Source organism: Petaurus breviceps, unplaced genomic scaffold (genome assembly GCF_028583685.1).
Source record: "Petaurus breviceps papuanus isolate PSGF00001 unplaced genomic scaffold, PetGlider_PUasm1.0 90644, whole genome shotgun sequence".
In the NCBI taxonomy this organism is placed as follows: domain Eukaryota; kingdom Metazoa; phylum Chordata; class Mammalia; order Diprotodontia; family Petauridae; genus Petaurus; species Petaurus breviceps.
In genome coordinates, this window is record NW_027187298.1 from 3311949 (window position 1) to 3325581 (window position 13633).

Here is a 13633-nt window from a genome sequence, read left to right on the forward strand (position 1 = left end):
ATATATATATATATATATATATATATATATATATATATATATATATACATACACATATGTAAAACAGTCCTTCTTAAGTCCTAACTCAGTTTGTACTTGTATCTAGGGATTGGATCCTGCTTATTTCTACTTCTGTACCTCACATGACCCAAGAAGCATGCTAGTCTCTAGACTCAATTAGCTCTTAGCAAAGAAATCTTGTCAAATGACATAGCAAGGACGATAGTTATAAGGCATTCCCCTCATAAACCTTGGGGCTCATTGCCCCACAATTACCCATTCTCTATGAGTAGAGTAGGCTCAAACTTAAAGAGTACAGTGGTCGGGAGGTATACACTGAAAGGAAGCTCATAGCTGTAGAGTTTCAAAATCCTTTCTGTCTTAGGAGGCCTCCATGGCCTAATGAAGCATCCCTTGGATGAATCCTTTTGGACAGTTTTCCCAGCCAGGTTGCCAGGGTCTATTCCTCTACATAATCCAACTCTTTTCCCTGCTGCTAAGAATCTCTAAAGTTTTCTTTTCAGTGACCTTCTCTCTCTGCACTTGTGTCTGGAATGCAGGTCTCTACTTCCTCGATATAGTGTCTCCTACTGGTCCAATAGCTAGCTCCCTTTCAAAGCTACATGATCAACAGAAGGGGAAATGGAGAAACACATCCCACTCCTCAAAAGGAGTCCCTTCCACAGGCAGCTCCTGGCTGGCAATATCTCCCATTCTGAAAATCAAGCTGCCACATAGTGCCTTTGGTTCTGTTGCTACATGTAAAGGCAAATATGGGAGGACTGAGAGGAAGAGAAAGCCCCTCTGGTTTTGGCTTTATTTTCTCACAGCTAGGTCTGCTAAATTTTAACCCTGCCCCCGCCTCCCATCCCCTTGGCTTTATAGTACCATAAGGGGTTTGTGCAGTCTCTTTTCTCTGCCAGTGGCTCATATCCCCATCGATTATGTTCCCTCCAATACTGGAAATTACTTTAGAGGGAACGCATACTAGAAAGAGAGATTAAAAATGCACAAATTATAGTCTAATATTTTTTGTGCCAATTTTTAAAGCTCTCATTCTAGAGTATCCAAAATGTAAAGTCCTGGGTAGAGAACTTGGCAGGGGTCTCCACAAATACAAAGGGTCCAATTTTATCCCAGACAAGGCTTCAAATATAATATGAATTGACTTTGACCCCATTCTCTGAGAGCTAGGCCTGTCACATTTTCCATGCTAGTACCCTGAAGGATTTGAGAAATCTATTTTCTCTGCCATCATATCAAGCCCCTACTAATTGTATTCCTCCATTTTAGGGATGCAATAACTAGTACCTCAGTTCCATCTAACTACTTAATTATCTCTTAAAATGGGATATTTACTTTAAAAATACAGCAAGAACAGATATACAAACACTTTCCCCCACATCTCAGGGGCATAATCATCCTCCCACCTTCATTCCTCCCCCTCTCCTGCTCTCTTTGGAGCGGAGGGCAATTGGCTTAGCTCAGTTTCTACACAGTATTAGTTTCACCAAATTCAAGTCCAAAGCTCTACTGGGCTAAATTCCTCAGACTCTCGAACCTCAAGTCCTAACACCTGGGCTGGCTGAAATACCCACCCTGGGTCATTGTACTCCCAGATCCCAATGGCTGAAGCTCCCAGGTTGGAGGCTCTATTTCTTGCACCTAAAAGAGAAAAGAATAAAATCAAAGACCAAAGCCCATCTCTCAGGGCTACATTGATTAAAATGAGGCAGAAGAAGAATCTTTCTGGCCCTCCATCCCTTTACCACATGGTGTCACCTTCTTTAAGTGACATTTATTTACTCTCATAGACAAATGTAGAAAAAGTCACCTGAGTTGCTGATTTAGCCAATTTTAAAGATGCAGTTAGTTTCCCAGTGGAAAATGGTTGCCCCCAACCATTTGCTAGGCCCACTGTACAATATGAGTACAATAGCTCTCCAGACTCCTAGAACCACCATCTTCTATTATTGTAACACCATCTTAGGTGGTCTAAGCATATGATAAACTTTCACTACAAATATGGGCATGCATACATATATGCGTGTATACATGATTATAATACAAATAATTTGCTATATCATAGGATTTAGAGCTAGAAAGAACCATAAAGATTACCTAGTCCATCCTTCCCAATTTATAGGTGAGGAAACTGAGGCCCAGATAAGAGAATGGATTTCTCAAGATCTAGGAACGTGCAGAATGTGAAAGCCAGGATTTGAACCAAGGTCCTGTCACTCTAAATTTAGTACCATTTCCACTGCCCACTCCTGTATCTGATAAGTGCTATGAGTTTTAAAGCATGAATGGAATTTAAATTGAAGGCTTTTGTCCTTGACAAGGCAAAAAGTATCAAGTACGTGTTTTTTGTCTTTGGTGTTCTTTCACATCTACATTCTACTACTCCTAACTTCTACTACCATCAGCAAACTATCTTACTATCAGTCATTTTTAAGCTAAATCCAGCTAATTGGCTACCTGATACTAATTTAAAATTCAACAATAAAACTTTTCCAAATATGTACTGAAAATTCTTAGTCAAAAAGTTGACTGCATCAGGTGTTATCAGTCATTTTTTATTTACATAGGTCTTAGGGTAAAATAACCAAGCCATTCATAATTCATCTAATGAGTTTCAATGGATGAAGAAAAGACATGCAATGTTTACATGATCCCCAAAAGACAAAATCTGAATATCTTTTGAGTTCTCAACAGCAGCTCAAAATTTTGACACAATTTAGTAAGGAGTAAAAACCAGCTAAAGTTATTTATATTAATTAATTTCTAATGAAGTAATTACATCCTCTGGGTACTAGATGACACAGTATACATATTTAGAGCTAGAAGAGACCATAGGGATCATATAGTCCAAACACCTCATTTTACTTATGAGGTAACTGAGGGCCAAAGACATTAAGTGATTTACCCAAGGTCACATGGGTGATAAGCAGCAGAGATTGGATTTGAACTCTGATACAAATCCAGCAGTCAAAGAATAATAAAAATTTTGTTCCACAGCAGTTAAGGGCCTGTAGATAAGATAAATTCATAGTGGATGCAGTGGGGAGAGAGATACAGCTTCCTCTAGAGGTTTTCAGCAGCTCAGTGGAATAGGAAAATGGTAGAGACAATTCAAGATTGAGCATTGTCAAGGTATGGACAGCTAAAGGACAAGAGAGTCAGGAAATGTGGATAATGATTAAAGTGGCAAACTATAAGGTTAAGATTATTAAGGAAGGAAGTGAACGCAGAGCAAAGGTGACAGATGGGAAGAACAGGGAGGAATTGAAGAAACAGAAGGTATCAGTAAGGGCAAAAAAACCAGTAAGAGTTCTACCAAAAAACTGAAAAGCAGAAGGCAAAAAGAGAGGTAGAAAGAGATTATAATCAGAGGAAGGAATTTCAGAGTTCACCATGATCAAAGTAGTACAGATATGGTGAGGGCTAAGATTTAATGTATGACTATCCTTTTAGGTGGCTGAGGTAGAAGAAATAGGTTATGTTCTTCCTTCTTTTAAGAATCACTTCAGGAGTCAAGATGGCAGAGTAGAAGCAGGTCCACCCTGCGGCTCCTGGCTTCCAGCTTCCCCAATTTGTGTGAAAGGGGACTCTCAACAAACTTTGGAGCTCCAGAACCCACAAAATGACACAGAGGAGCTAACCTCCTGCTGAGGACAGCCTGGCAGGCCATCAGGAATCAGCCAGTGCAGTGCTGAGCCCAGCTCCACACTGAGGTTTTAGCCCCAAGGCAGCCTGACCAGCTGCCAGGTGGAGGGCCTCCAGATCACATGCAGCTGTGGTCATTTCCAGAATTATCAACACATAGATGCGAAGGACAAAGTGACAGGTCAGTGCAATACGGACTTTGGGACCCAGTAGTTGGGAGTGGCTTGGCTTTTGCCCCTGGGGTGAGAAGCCGCTGAGGGCTGTGATGCAGCCAGGGCTGCCATGTGGTAGCTTCAGTTCCTGGCCTGCAGAGTATAGGGGGACCAAGCAACCAGTCTGAGGGGTAATCGCTCTTGCTTTAACTTGCTTGGATCTGGATTGCAGTCTATGGTAGAGGTCCTGGGGTGTGTGTCCAGGTTGCCAGAGCATCTGGCAGCTTCAGCAAGGGCTCCCAACTAATACCTCCAGCAGCTGAGAAAACTCCAGCGTTGGGACAGAAGCTCCCCTGTCTGGTAGCAGAGTCCTACTGCGGCAAAAAGCCCAAAAGTCAAGAAATTGAGTGGCAACATGCCCAGGCAAAGGAAACAAAGCAAACAGAAGAACGCAATATTAGACTCCTATTTTGGGGACAAAAAGGATCAAAGAATGGAACAGGAGGAAGACAGTGAAGTCAGAATTCCTGCACCAAAAACATCAAAGGAAAATATGAGCTGGTTACAGGCCATAGAGGACCTTAAGAAGCAAATAAGAAAAGTGGAGGAAAAATTGGGAAGAGAAATGAGAACAATGCAAGAAAATTACGAAATGAGAGTCAATAGCCTGACTGAGGAAAATAACACCTTAAAAAACAGACTAACTAAAATGGCAAAAGAGGCTCAAAAAAGCAATGAGGAGAAGAATGCCTTAAAAAGCCAAATTTGCCAGATGGAAAAAGAATCCCAAAAGCTCAACTGAGGAGAATCATTGCTTCAGAATTAGATTGGAGCAAATGGAAGCTAATGACTTTATGAGAAATCAAGAAGCTATTAAACAGATCCAGACAAATGAAACAATAGAAGGCAATGTGAAATATCTCATTGAAAAAACCACTGACCTGGAAAATAGATCCAGGAGAGATAATTTAAAAACTATTGGACTACCTGAAAGCCATGATCAAAGAAAGAACCTAGAAATCATCCTCCAAGAAATTCTCAAGGAAAACTGCCCTGATGTTTTAGAACCAGAGGGCAAAATAGAGGTTGAAAGAATCCACCAATCACCTCCTGAAAAAGATACCAAAAAGAAAACTCCTAGGGATATTACAGCCCGGTTCCGAAATTCCCAGATCAAGGAGAGAATATTGCAAGCAGCCAGGAAGAAACAATTTGAATATTGTGGAAACACAATTAGGATAACCTGGGATCTGGCAGCTTCTACACTGAGGGATCGAAAGGCTTGGAATATAATATTCCAGAGGGCAAAGGAGCTGGGATTAAAACCAAAAATCACCTAACCTGCAAAATTGAGTATCATGTTTCAGGAGAAAATATATTCATTCAGTGGAATAGAGGACTTTCAAGCATTCTTGATGAAAAAACCAGAGTTGAATAGAAAATTTGACATTCAGATACAAGAAGCAAGAGAAGCATGAGAAGGTAAACAGGGAAAAGAAACCATAAGGAACTTATCAAAGTGAAACTATTAACACTCCTACATGTAAAAACAATAATTGTAACTGATGAAACTTTTCTCAGTATACTTAAAAGATGAAATTAAGAGGTGAGAGAAGAATACAATGAGAGGAGATGGGGAGAGACAGAATGGGGTAAGCTATCTCATATAGAAGAGGCAAGGGAAAATGGTTACCATGGAGGGGAAGAATAGGAAGGCAAAAGGGAATGGGTCAACCTTATTCTCATTGAATTTGGCTTGCGGAGGGAATGAAATACACACTAAATAGGGTATCTCATCCTCCAGGAGAGTAGAGGGGAAGGGGATGAGAGGGGGGATGATGGAATGGAGCGCAGGCTGGGGGGAAGTTGGAAGCACCCACTTTTGAAAAGGGACGGGATCAAAGTAGAGAATAGAAGTAGTGGAAGGTGGGATAGGAGGGAGGGAAATATAGTCAGTCTTTTACAATATATCAACTATGTTAATGTTTTGCATAAGCTACACATGTACAACCTATACTGAACTGCTTATGTTTCCATTAAGGGCAGGTGACAAGGGAGGAAGGGAATGAATCTGGAATTCAAAGTTTTAAAATCAAATATTTAAATATATATATATATACTATTAATAATACTGTTTTACATGTAATTGGGAAATAAGATATACAAGCACCGGGGCACAGAGATCCACCATGCCCTACTGGAAAAGTCAAATGGGGTATGAGAGAAGATATGGGAAAGAGCAGATTGGAGGAGGGGATATACTGTGGGACTGCTATTTTGGGGGCAGTGGGTAGGGGAAAAATAGGGAGAAAATGTGTAACCCAAAATCTGGTGGAAATGAATGATGTAAATCAGAAAAAAATTTTAAAAAATAAAATATTAAAAAAAATAAGTAGAAGATAATTTGAGGAAGCAAAGATCTCTAAAAATGAGGGGAGCAGGTAGTAGTCAGGACAGATTTCATAGAGAAGTGGCACTTAAATTGATCCTTGAAAGAACAGAAAGATTATGTGTGGTAGAAAGAAATAAGGAAATAGTTCATAGTTCATTTATTTCATGAGGTCTATGAACAGAGGTGGGGATTGAATATCAGGTTCTGGAAACAGCTACAGTGATAGTTCAGTTTTCCTGGAATATAAAGTCCATAAAGGGGAATAATATGAAATAAACCTAGAAAGGTAACATAGCAGTCTCTTGTCAATCACTCAAGAAGTATTTATTAAATGCTTACTTTGTGTAAGGCACTGTGCTAAGCACAAAGGATACAAAAAAAAAGTTAAAAAAAAGAATCAATTCAAGCACCAATTTCTAGATAAAATCTTTCCTGATTTTTGTTATCCACATAATTGCTAGCACTTTCCCTCCCTAAAGTATTATACAGGCTATCCCAAAAGTCTTAGTGAAGTTTTAAGCTTCATTATTTGGGAACACATACACACACACACACACACACACACACATATATATATATATACATATGTGTACATATATATATGATTTATTCTGCAATATATACACACATATATACAATAGATTATGAATACATATTATGTGTGCATGTGTATGTGTATATGTTTGTGTATTTCTTTATGTCACTTATATAAGCTGTCTTTCCTACATATCATCAGCTCCACCAAAGGAACTCTTCTGATCTTTTTATCTTCAGTGTCCAGTATAAGCATCTGGCATATGGTAGGTGCTTAATGAATGCTTGACTGATAGAGTTAAGGAAACTGATTAACTGGAAGACCAAGTATATGATAGGACATTAATGTGTATAATAAAGTTCCCGTGTTTTAAGGCAATTATTAAGTTGTAGAAAAAGCATGTAAAGCAATCTTTCTTTCTATTTCTTGAAAAAAGAGGGAAAATGACCTAAAGCTTGGTAGACCAGAACAGCAAAGATCTAGGGAAAAAGGAAAGGAGGAAGAGAGAGACAGAGAGAAAAAGAGAGAGAAAGGAGAAAGAATATATGTGTGTGTGAGAGAAAGAGAGTGTGTGTGTGTGTGTGAGAGAGACAGAGACAGAGAGTGAGAGAATGTATGTGTGTGAGAGAGAACCTCAAAGAAATGACAAAGATTATGATCATTATTGACCTCATTGTCTTCATCATCATCATCACCATTGTAATCAAACAGAATAACATTCAGCATAAATATGTAGTAAAATATATAATAGGAAAAAGGCTATCCTTGAAGTTAGGAAAAATAGTTCAAGTTTTGCTCTGACATATACTAGCTGTAAGACCCTGGCAGATCATTTAACTTCTCAGGTTTCTAAGCAAATCTCAAAGACTCTTAAACTGCAGAGAAGGTACAAACCTGCATTAGTAGAGGGAGTTTCCTCAGCTAGGAGTTCCTTGCCCAAAATTCTAATAATAATAAAGTTAAATATAAAAGGATAGTAGGATACCAATTTATCCTATGACCGTTTCCATCTAAACTCCATCAAAAAAGATGAAATGGGATTGACAGTAAAAACAATAAACTTATATTCATATACAGCTTCAAAATTGCAAATCACACACACACACACATATAATTTCAATTGAGCAAGTAAGAGAAGTAATTTAGGAAATCCTCCTGGGCTTGCCTACAGAGCTTAAAACAATTATTCTAAACTGCTTAAAGTCTTGAAAGATTACATCAAAATATGACAAGATATGTACTTCTTTGTTTAGTAACATTTTTTTTTTCAGATTTCCCATATCCTTGATATTTTCATGGATCTGTGATTTTATCAGTATGGGTATTCTCTTCACTAATCAAGACTACAAAGGCTTCATGACTTTTCATCCTCGGAGATCCTTGTCCCTGTCTATAAATCCACCATTGACAAACCATCAATTGTATTGAAGTGATTCCACTGCCTTCTTTCTTTCCCTCTCTTAAAAACACACATGTATGTGTGTATGTATGTATATATGTGTACATATAGATAGTGTCTGGGTGCCTAATGATCCCTCAGTGGACATGTCCATTTAAAGATCTTTCATTCATGCTATCTGACCACTGAATTTTCCTTTCATAGCTTTCCTCAATGATGTCTTCTAAACAGATGATCCTTAAACAAATAAACAATGCCTTCCCTCTAATACAGATCATAGGATCATAAATACAGAAGTAGAAGGGACCCTGGAGGTAATCTTGTCCAGTCTCATTTAATAGAGGAGGAAAATGAGGTCTAGAGTGATAAGATGACTTACCCTTGGGTAAGGTAAAGTATGTGGTAAAGAGTATGTGGAAGAATGCAGATTTGTAGCCAGGTTCTCAAGACTCCACATCCTACACACAATCCCCTGCACCACAAGATCCACAGTGAGTTTTTCAGGATCTCTAATAGGACCCAGCAACATTTTATAAAATTCTACAAATATCATCAGAACTATTTTGTGCCTAAAACTGTGCTGAGCTCTGTGGAGAATAACTACGGAGTATAAATGGCATGGCCCCTGCCCTTCGGGAGCTTACAATCCTTTAGGGGAGATGAGATTTGTCAGATTCCTCCTGCCAGCCTCGGGGATCCCTCCCTTCCCTGAACTCTTGCTGCACTTATCATCTGTATCACATCAATTAGCATGTGATTATGTAATGTCATTTATTGCTCACTAATTGTTTCATGTGCGTGAGTCTTGTCTCTCCAGCTAAACTATAGCTGCCTTGTGGAAGGAACTGGGTCTCATACTTCTCTGTGTCCCCCCCAGGACTTGGCATAGAGTAGGCACTCAACAGCAAATACTTGCTGAATTGGATTGTCTATTTACCCACATGAAATAATTAGAGAACGCTAAGAGACAACATGCAATAAAGTGTGAAATCAAGGCCCAAAATGTATGGTAAACACAATAAGTATGCCAGATTCCAACAGGGGATTCATGACCAGAAAAAGCAGGAGATTTAGACGGACTAAGCATCTCTGCCATTGGATCTAAATTCAAACCCTGCCTCTGACACTAGTTATGGGACTCTGGGACAGTCACTAACCTCTCTGTGCCTGAGGTCATAGTTCCCTTGGGTTTATTAATGAAAAAAAAATGGATGAATGAAAAGTGTTTATTAAGGGCTTATTATGTGCAAAATACTGTGCTAAGTTCTGAAGATACAAAACAAAAAAAGCAAGAGTCTGTGCTCTTGGGGAACTCACATCCTAATAGAGAAAGACAGCACATATTGGAGGGTTCAGCTGCTAAGTCATAGACAGATCTGCATGGGTAAAAGGAATTCCCACAAGGGAGTTCCCCATGCTGACTAAATCACAGACCCTGACTGATGTCTAAAAAGTGAATTAACTTCCTCTAGTTCAATATCTGTACCTTGGTTAATGTCACATTTATGATAGCACAAGCCCCCTGAAGGGGGGAAAAAACCCCTAAGAATAGAAAGAATGACAACATAATGCACATTACCTTGCATATAGTAAATGTTTAATCAATATTTACTGAATGAATAATAGGCAATCTACTCTATGAGTTTTCCTGTGTAGCGCTCCCTCTGGGAATAACTCCTCCCCCAACCAGCACTCACATTTACAGGTTCAGTTCTATAGGGGTCAACTACCTCGGGTTCATGAACCTTCATTGGCAAACTTACCTTTCCTAGGAAAACGCAAAATGCAATTAGCTCAAAGCAAAGGTACTTACTGAGATGACATGGTAAGAGCAATTGTAATCAAATATTTTACCCATAGGGTTAGAAATAAACCTAGGGAACAACTGTACACAACACCAGTAAGAAGAGTAGTCATACACATAATATGTACACCAGCGGTGTCAAACTCAAATAGAAATGCATGACCATGCATAGGTGTCCCCAAGAGCCACCCACTGACTTAGAAAACCACATATTAATATTGTCAGTGTTTTATCACATTTTATTTATTTTGTTAAATATTGTCCAATTAGATTTTCATCTGGTTCTGGCAACTGCACTTAGGAGCATTGTGGGTCACATGTTTTACACCTCTGATATAGACTTGAGAAACACACACACACACACACACACACACACATACACACACAGGGCCTAGCAACTCATACCTCTAGTGCTGCTGGGCCCTAATGTCCTTTTCCTTTCTAATATGGCCTGCTGCTGATTTACCTGGGCACAACAACTCTAAGAACATCACTTACTTGTGCTCCATAAGTCTGTTCTTCCCTACAGTTTAAATCCAATGCTCAGTGCTGGCTCTTTCCCTACCTCCCAAATGTCACGCTAATCAAACTCATCATGCTCAACACATTCGAATTGCTGGGTACAGTGTCTCCTGTTGTGAGTCTTTCACTTCTGGGAGCTAGGAGGAGGGGTGGTAACCTTCTCCATCCCTTCCACTATCCCCACTTCAAAACTGCAAAGAATGATTCCCTTTCAGGGACTGTTTTCCTTCTTTATAACCAACTCATTTCTCTGATGCCAAGTGTCACATCCCTCAATATTGTCTCCTCCCTCAAACAAGTCTAGCTGCCGTTGATTCCCATCCATTTTGATCATATTGCAAAAAGGAGTATATAATCCCTTCTTTACTCTTTGTTTGAGACATGACACCTTGTTTTCTCTCATTTCTTCCTCTTACCTTCTATAAGTTTTTCAATTGATTTAAGGGAGAGGGCATATCAACTAATCAGCTATGTCCTAATCAACTCCCACACCCAATACAACAGCACTATATAGGCAGAATGTGCACATTTTCCCTGTAGGTTATGTATGGAGGCTTACCGGGAGGCATGAATAGATTTCTTTGAAATGTTGCCCACTCTTCTCCAAAGAAAACTTTGAGTATGGCCTAGAGGGGGTCCAGAGAAGCAGGGAGCTCTATTCTCCTTAGAGAGAGGGGTACCAGAATAGAAATATCTATCAGCTTCCCTAAACATTGATGGTCTAGGGGAAATGACTTTGTTCTTAGGATCAAGCTTCTTTCTGGTCAGTGTCCCTTAAAGAAGAAGGTGTGTAGTTTATAACTAAAAGCTTGGTTCCTTACCACTAAATGGTAGTTACAGTAAAGACCATTGCAAATAGTTAATAGTAAATAAATCCTTTACCCAAACGGTTAGCAAACAGAAATAGGAGGATATACCAGATGATACACAGAATAAATGAGCTCTCCTATTGAGTAAAATGTCTCACATCACCAGAGAGAGAAAAAAAAAGAAAGACAGAGAAAGGGAGAGAGGCAGAGACAGAGAGAGGCAGAAGCAGAGTTCCCAATATTACCCAAGGGGAAATTTCCCAAAGTCGCCAGGGAGGTGAGTTTAAAATCAGGAACATCTTGAGGCCCCTTATCCTCTACATGTCTGCCTATTTCAGTCTTTTTTCCCCTCATTATTGATTTCTCCCTGAAAATTCTTCTTTCAGAGAGGATGATCTCTCTTCTTCCAAGTAATCAAAACAACTTTACCCCTCACACAGTCATGTAGCAGGGAGTCATCACTCTCTCTCCCAATGAGGAATTGTTCAGTCATTTTGCTGTCATGTCCAAATCTTTGTGACCTTCTTTGGGGCTTTCTTGGGAAAGATACAAAAGTAATTTGCCATTTCCTTCTGAAAAGCAAACACACAACCAACCACACACACACAAACCACCTAATTAAAAGAGATAAGGAAGGAACTATTTCTTGCTAAAAGGTAACATTGATAAGGAAGTGATATCAATACTAAACATATAAGCACCAAGTGGTATAGCATCCAAGTTCTTAAAGGAGAAATTAAGTGAGTTGGAGGAAGAAACAGATGGCAAAATTATACTAGTGAGGGACCTCAACTTTCCCCTCTCAGAACTTGAAACCCAGTGAGAGATCAGTAGAATAGATTATATACACAAGACACAGTAAGTAGCAAATGACCATATTAGCCTAGTGTTTGATAAACCTAAAGACCCCAGGCTTTGGGATAACTCACTATTTGACAAAAACTTCTTGGAAAAATGGAAAACAATAGGATACAAACTTGGTATAGACCACCATCTCACACTATATGCCAAGATAATGTTAAAATGGGTATATGATGTAGACATAAAGGGAGACGCCTTAAGTAAATTAGAAGAATGAAAAAAAAAAGTGTACCTGTCAGATCTATGGAGAAGGAAAAAATTCATGGCAAAACAAGAGATAGAGAGAATTATAAAATGTAAAATAGATTATTTTGATCTTATTAAATTAAAAAGCTTTTGCACAAACAAAGCCAATGCAAGAAAGATTAGAAGGGAAAAGCAGAAAATCTTTACAGCAAGTCCCACCCCCCCAGCCCCGCCGCCCCTTCTATCTTTTTTGTCAGGAGTCCAGGGGAATTTATAAAACTGTCTTCCCCTTACTTTCCTTCTGGTACTTTTTTCGATTTTTTTTTTTTTTTTTTTTTTTTTTTTTTGCTTAGCCGTTTCCTTAAGCCTACAAAAGATGTCATAAACAGGCTTAAGTCTTGGTAAATCTTTAGGAGAGTAACTCCAGTTAAGCAACATTTAAAAAAGAAAAAAGAAAAAAACCTTAAATAGTGAGATCAGGGCCAATGAAATTTACTTCTGTGTATGTGTGTGTGTGTGTATGTGTGTGTGTGTATAATGGAGGCCACTTCTAAAGTGACTAGGTTTACATATTTATAGAAGCCCCTTTATTGCATATAAAACGAGTGTAACATAAGAAAGAATACTATAGGAGACCAAAATTTGGAATATCAGAGGGTTTATGTTCAAATTCTAACTCCATTGCTTAATATTACCTATGTGAGTGTGGGCAGTCCTTCATTACTTCATGGATAAGAAGAGGAGGTTGAAACTGGAATATCCCCTTCAAGATCTCAATTGTTTGATGTTCGGAATAAGCCATGAAAATGTTATTGAAAAGCCCCAAACATTATCCGGAAGTTAAAATCCACTATCCTAAAAAAGTGAAGTATCCTCTCTGCCCTCATTCTCTAATGACCCTGAGGCCATGTGCATTAAGGACCTTTCTCCCCCAAGGCTATTTCCATTGCTCAGAGTAGATAGATATGGAGAGTTTAGGGGACTGCTGGTGTCCTCCCAGAGAACAGATGTTAGAGAATAAAGAATTGTAGAGGTATAGAAAAGAAGAAAAGTTGTGATTAGGGACTTTCAGGGAGGAAAGAATTGAATTTTAGGGCTAGAAGAAACATCTATTCAAATCCTTGCATTTTAAATAGAAGATCCATGTCCAGCAAAGTAAATGAGTGCTCAAGTTTACACAATTAGCTGGAGAGAGAAGGGATGTAAATCCAGGCTCCTAAATCTCAGTCTATGGTCATTTCCCCTATATAATGTCCTTCAAGCTGTGGTGAAAAATGGGATTCCCAGATGCTTTGGGAATGGGT

The 13633-nt window shown here is 39.0% G+C and overlaps 1 long non-coding RNA gene across 1 annotated transcript in view; it reads right to left on the reverse strand.

Annotated features, from left to right (window-relative positions):
- The window catches only part of LOC138143509 (uncharacterized), a 174019-nt gene that overhangs the window by 1623 nt on the left and 158763 nt on the right, over positions 1-13633 (reverse strand). The window contains exon 4 of the long non-coding RNA XR_011163706.1: positions 1599-1665. This is a non-coding gene — a long non-coding RNA (uncharacterized lncRNA). The remainder of the gene's footprint in view (positions 1-1598; positions 1666-13633) is intronic.